The sequence below is a fragment of the Oratosquilla oratoria genome, chromosome 28 (genome assembly GCF_046742065.1).
Source record: "Oratosquilla oratoria isolate Oo_2021 chromosome 28, ASM4674206v1, whole genome shotgun sequence".
In the NCBI taxonomy this organism is placed as follows: domain Eukaryota; kingdom Metazoa; phylum Arthropoda; class Malacostraca; order Stomatopoda; family Squillidae; genus Oratosquilla; species Oratosquilla oratoria.
The window spans coordinates 5,588,336-5,595,835 of NC_134804.1; positions in this window are offsets into that span (position 1 = coordinate 5,588,336).

The window sequence follows — 7,500 nt, forward strand, 5'->3', positions numbered from 1 at the left end:
TATATATATATACTGTATATATACATATATATATACTGTATATATACATATATATACTATATACATATACATATATATACTATATACATATACATATATATACTATATACATATACATATATATACTATATACATATACATACTGTATACATATACATATATATATACTGTATATATATATACATATACATATATATATACATATATATATACTATATATATACATACATATATATACTATATATATATATACATATATATACTATATATATATATACATATATATACTATATATATATACATATATATACTGTATATATATACATATATATACTGTATATATATACATATATGTACTGTATATATATACATATATATACTGTAAATATATATACATATATATACTGTATATATATATGTACATATATATACTGTATATATATATATACATATATATACTGTATATATATATATATACATATACATACTACATATATATACATATATATACTGTATATATATACATATATATACTGTATATATATATATATACATATATATACTGTATATATATATACATATATATACTGTATATTGTTACCATAGTCACCCCCAGGTGCTAATTACATTCTCTATTTTTTCTAAATGCTTGTAGTGCCTAGCTAGATTGTTTACATACAGACACGAATTCACGGTCTGATATTAAAGTGTTTTAGATAAAATGTATCTAGAGATACGTTTATTCATGTGAGATTTACGGTGCTCTAATTATGTAAGAATTAATAAAAATATGTATTGTAATTGCTTTTGGTGTATGATCCATGTACGGTGTGTATTTTACGATATTGAATGTATCGTTAGGATGATGCCAAGATTGTTGGAACCGTGGTGCCAACTCAAACAGAACAAAGAGTCCTCTGTTTTGTTCTCTTTCTCTGCTGTGTGAAATTGGGGATGGACGCTTAGTCCTTTTGCTGGGGGAAGTAATAGTTGGGAAAAGAATAAATGGGAGGAATAACGGGAATATATATAATGGAAACACGTAGGAGGGAAAGAGCAATGATTTCTGGTAAGTTATGACTGCATATCTTGTAGGGATGTATGTTATTTGAGATGATTAGCAAGGATCCAATTTTCATGTGTTTATAGGAGCAGAACTTGTTGAGGTGGTTAGATAGAATTTGTATAATTTGTGCATGTTTGTGGAACCGTGATGATAGTAGGAATTGGTTCTTTTAATTACATGGAATGTTACTGTAATACAATGATTATCATTATGTTGATGTGCAGGCAGTAGCTCAACTGAGTAGCAGTGGAAACATTGTATAATTACCTCATATGATAAGAATGTGCTGGATTTTGAGATGCAATGATAAATATGTACATTTAGTCCTGTACTGTTAGGCTTATTCAATATAGGTATAGAGAAAATTACCCACTATCTTTTTGTATCCTCCATTTATCATGATAATTAATGTGGGATGATGATTTTTCCTAACTGTAAGGGGATAAGATATATTTACAGAAGGAAGTGTGAAAAAGGAAATGAAATAGATATCCGTTTATTGTCACTCCACCTTTAAGGGACGAGGCAAGATCTGTTGTTGTCCTCCTAGATCCTTTATTTACTAACTAATTGCTTTAAGGTTAGAGGTGGTACCGTTACAGTTGGGGGCCCCAGATCCGGGATCCAGAACCAGACAAGGAAGCCACAACCAGTCAGAGACAGTTGCAAGTAAGAATTACACGTGTAGGAACCCCCAGAGTAAACTCCCAAGGACAGAGGTACGTTGAAAAATTTATTCGAGTGAGTGTGAAACATAAAGTGAAATATACTGTATACAATGGCTACGTACAGCGACCAAGTAAAAATGGGTAGTGACCACAGTGATGAAGTGGAAGTGCATGAACAGAATGTGGAAATAGATCAAATAGTTATGAGTAAAGCCGTGCAAGAATTTGTGGAGAACCCCGATATGCATAATTTGTACCAGCTTAAGGTAGACGACTCGCACAAGTTAGCGGAGGTATATGACATTACTGTGTCAGACGCTCTCAAGGGTGATTTACAGAAACAAATCATGACAGCCTTGGTCAGGAAGGAAGTTCTTGGCGGAATTAGTGGGAATGAGTCAGAGAAAGAAGAAGGGCAGTTAAGTGGCAATGTAGAGTCGGATAAATGTGACTGGCGAGTGCAAGTTGAGATAGAGAAAATCCGAGCAGATAAGGAATTAAAACTAAAGGAGATGGAAAACAAAATAAGATTAAAAGAGATAGAAGTCTGGGGTGCACAAGGAGGAAGAAACGCAGGAGGCGGAGGAGATGATAGGGTCAGTCAGTTACCCGAATTTATAGAAGGAGAGGCAGAAGACTTCTTTATCCAGTTCGAAAAACTGGCCACCATCAGAAAATGGGAGAGAGAGGATGGGCGATGTTGGTTCAAGTGAGATTCACGGGAAAAGCAGGGGAGGCCTTTGCATGTTTATCATTACATGATTCAGTCCGATACCACAGAGTGAAGGAGGCTGTGCTCAAGACAAGAGAGATGACACCTGAAGTATATAGGAGGAAACTCAGAAATATGAAGAAGACAGATGGACAGACATATGGCGAGTTGGCCAGGGAGAGTACCATGCGATTCGAACGGTGGTGCAAATCGGAGAGAGTAGAAGACTTTGAGGACCTGAAACAGTTGATGTTGTTGGAACACTTTACAGAGATGGCGCACCCTGATATCAGATATGAAATCTGTAGGAGTCGGATTAAGAATATAACGGATGCAGCACAGTTAGCGGATGAATTGACTGTTATGCGGAAGATGTGTACAGGGCAAGTGAGCCACAAGCCAGTTGGAATAAGGAATGTGGGACATGCTTATGGAAGGAATGACCAAAGAGTAGGCCACTTTGATTATAGGCAGGACCATTACAACCCCCAGAGATCACAACCCCATTATGTTCCGCAGTATCAAGAGAGAAGTAAACCTAGGAACCCACCACAGTATGACCCTATGAGGCAGCAGAATTTTAACGGTTATGTGAACAGGCAGGAAAGGTCGCATGTGAAATGTTACGGGTGTGGAGAGAGTGGTCATGTGCAGTATCAGTGTAGGAAAGTGCCCAAATCTGCTGGATTGACTGTGGCATGGAGGAAACCACAAGTGAGCTTGGATGTAGAACCTAAGAGGAAGGAGAAAATTGTGGATAGTTTCCAACCGTTCATAACAGAAGGAACGATATCATTACCTGGAGGATCAAAGAAGCAAATAAAAATCCTAAGGGATACAGAGGCGAACCTGAGTCTAGTCCTCCGAGAGACATTGGATTGGACCGAAAGTTCATATACCGGTGAAGAGGCTAGAATAAGAGGTGTGGTTGCAGGAACGAATACCCCATTGCATTATGTAGAAATAGACACGGGATATGTTAGTGGCAAGGTGAAAGTAGGAGTCCGTGAAGAACTCCCTATAAATGGTGTGGATATGCTTTGGGAAATGATTTAGCCGGAAATAAGGTGGTCCCAGAGCCAATAATGATTGCTAAAACCCTCGGGAATGTGAAGGATGGGAATGTCGACGTGCAAGGTGAAGGAGATGTCTTAGATATCGGAATTCGGAAGAAGGTCCAAAGTGAGTGTGGAAATAGAGAAGGAACTCCAGTTGCAGGGAGTAAGGAATCTCTGAGCGGAGGTGAAGTAAATGCAAGTGAGGAGAGTGCGGATGATGGAAGTATCCAAAGAATTTACCCAGCTTGCGTAGTGACCAGAGCCATGATGAGGAATAAGGAAACTTACGATGAGGATATGGGTTTAGGTGATATATTTGATGAGGAAAGGGAACATAAGCCTGTGAAAGATGAAAGTGTGGAGATGAAATTAGAGATATCCCCTGATTTCAATGTTGGCAGGAAGGAACATATCGAGGCCCAGCGCAATGATCCTACTTTGAAGGAATGCTTTGGAGAAGCAAATAGAAATGGCGTGTCTGATGATAGTTCTACTGGATTCTATCTTCACGACCATGTATTGATGAGGAAGTGGAGACCTGCGAGTGTACCCGCAACAGAACATTGGGAAATGAAAAGGCAGATAGTGGTACCGAAGAAGTATAGGCATACATTGATAGCCTTGTCTCATGAGTCTAGTTTGGCAGGACATCTAGGAGTGAGGAAAACAGCAGGGAAACTGTTGACTCATTTCTATTGGCCAAGTCTGAAGAGAGATGTTGCAGAGTTCTGTAAAACTTGCGACGTGTGCCAGAGAGTAGATAAACCGAATCAAGTGATCCCACGAGCACCATTGCAGCCCATACCAGCATTTTGCAAGCCGTACAGCAAAATAGTAATCGATTGTGTTGGACCTTTGCCGAGAAGTAGGAGAGGAAACTCCTATCTACTGACAATAATGTGTGTAGCCACGAGATTCCCAGAAGCTATTCCACTAAGGAGTATTCATGCCAAGAGTATAGTGAGAGAGTTGGTGAAATGTTTCTCTTGGGTAGGACTCCCAGAGGTGATACAATCCGACAGAGGAAGTAACTTCACTTCCGGCATGTTCAGGAAGATATTGAAGGGCTTGCATATTGAACAGAAGTTGGCAAGCGCATACCATCCACAATCACAAGGTAGCTTAGAGAGATTCCACCAAACTCTTAAGAACATTCTGAGAGTATACTGTGAGGATCTTGGTATAGATTGGGATGAGGGAGTCCCACAAGCTTTATTTGCGGTCAGAGATGCAGTACAGGGATCGACTGGATTCAGTCCATTCGAACTAGTGCACGGCCATGATGTGAGAGGTCCTTTGAGCATGATGAAAGAGAAGTGGCTCGGCAAGAGTGATGACCCACATTTGTTAACATATGTATCAGAATTCAGGAGTAGATTGATGAAGGCGAGGGAACTTGTCGCAGAGAATCTGAAGAATACACAACAGGAGATGAAGAAGTGGTATGACAAGAAGGCGAGAGTGAGAGAATTCAAACCAGGTGACAGAGTTTTGGCGTTATTACCTATCCAAGGGGATCCCTTGAAGGCAAGATATTGTGGTCCATGGACAGTTGAGAAGAAGGTAGGAGAGCTGAACTACATAGTCAACACTCCTGGTAGGCAGAAGAAGAACCAGTTGTGCCATGTGAACATGATCAAACCATATCATGGAAGGGAAGAGGAGAAGACGGAAGTACCCGAGGAGATGACTGAGTTGAGTTGCGGCGTGGTGAATGCAGAACAAGAAATGGATGATGGAGAGGAGGAGAAATTCAGCAGGTGCGAGGAGAAGAACTTGGAGAACTCGATGGTGTTAGAGAACCTAGGAGCTAAGCTGAATCATCTGAGCAGTGAAAGGAGAGATGATATCATCCATGAAATACATAAGTGTGGAACCTTATTTTCGGATACACCAAGAAGATGTACTGTGGTGGAACATGATGTCGATGTAGGTGATGCCAGGCCGATAAAGCAACACCCATACAGAGTGAATCCAAAGAAAAGGGAAATTATGAAAAAGGAAGTCCAGTATATGTTGGAAAATGGATTAATTGAGGAAAGTAACAGTGCGTGGAGTTCCTCGTGTGTGTTAGTGCAGAAGGCAGGTAGTGATTCGTACAGGTTCTGTACAGACTTTCGGAAAGTGAACAAAGTGACTAAGAGTGATTCGTACCCGATACCAAGGTTGGATGACTGTATCGACTGTGTGGGAAAGGCGAAGTTTGTCAGTAAGCTAGATATGTTGAAAGGGTACTGGCAAATAGGTTTGACGGAGAGGGCCAGAGAAATCTCTGCCTTCGCGACAATGGATGGCTTGTATCAGTACCGGGTGATGCCATTCGGTATGAGGAACAGCGGGAGCACGTTCCAAAGATTGATTAACAAGGTGTTGGCAGGAGTGACTGGGTGTGCAGTCTATATCGACGATATCGTCATATATTCTGAAACTTGGAAAGACCATGTAGAGCAAATTTCAAATGTCTTCCAGAGACTGAATGATGCCAACTTAACAGTGAACCTAGTTAAGAGTGATTTTGCAAAGGCAAAGGTTGAATACTTAGGATACATGGTAGGCCAAGGTGAAATACAACCCGTTGATGCCAAGGTGAAGAGTATCAACGATTGTCCCGCTCCTAAGAACCGTAGAGAGTTGTTACGATTCTTAGGCATGAGCGGTTACTATAGGAGGTTCTGTAGGAATTTTTCCACAGTAGCTTTACCATTGACTAGGCTGTTGTCAAAGGGTACCAAGTTTGTGTGGGATACACATTGTGAGGAGGCTTTCACAACTATAAAAGGGATGTTAATGAGTGACCCTATACTTATCACTCCTGATTTTGAGAGACCGTTCAAATTGTATGTGGATGCGAGCAACGTTGGCGTAGGGGGAATTTTAGTTCAGGAGAAAGAGGATATCGACCACCCGATATGCTACTTTTCAAAGAAATTCCTCCCTTATCAGAGAAACTACAGTACAGTTGAGAAGGAGACTTTAGCCTTGATCCTTAGTTTGAGTCATTTTGACATATACTTGAGAGGGTCCGGATATCCTGTTTCGGTGTTTACTGATCATAACCCCCTGGTATTTTTACATAAGATGAAGAATGATAACCAACGGTTGATTCGATGGCGTTTGATGCTCCAAGATTATGATCTAATTATCCGGCATGTGAAGGGAGCGAATAATATCCTGGCGGATACACTATCCCATCTTCCTTCTCCAACATGAGTCAATCCAAGGATCGCCTCATGTCTTGAAGGGGGAGGGTGTTACCATAGTCACCCCCTGGTGCTAATTACATTCTCTATTTTTGCGATGCTCTCGGACCAAATGCTGGTCGTGTTCTAGCTAGTGTTGGTTTGTTTATATACAGACGCAAATTCACGGTCTGATATTAAAGTGTTTTAGATCAAATGTATCTAGAGATACGTTTATTCTTGTGAGATTTACGGTGCTCTAGTTATGTAAGAATTTATAGAAATACATATTGTAATTGCTTTTCATGTATTATCCATGTACGGTGTGTATTTTACGATATTGAATGTATCGTTAGGATGATGCCAAGATTGTTGGAACTGTGGTGCCAACTCAAACGCTTAGAACAATGAAAGAGTTGTTCTTTCTGTCTCTTTCTCTGTTGCGTGAAAATGGAGATGGACATGTAGTCCTTTTGCTGGGGGAAGTAATAGTTGGGGAAAGAATAAATGGGAGGAATAACGGGAATAGATATAATGGAAAACACGCAGGAGGGAGGGAGCAATGATTTCTGGTAAGTTATGACTGCATATCTTGGTAGGATGTATGTTATTTGAGATGATTAACTAGGATCCAACTTTCCTCAGCGTTTGTAGGAGCAGAGAGGTTTGTTGAATGTTATGTAAGTATGAACAGGATTGTGGAATTTATAGATGAGTAAGACTTAACGATTTGTGTCTTTGATTATATTTACAATAAGTGGAGAGATGAGATGCTGAAAAACCTACCTCATATGTATTGAGAGTGTATGAGTTGAAT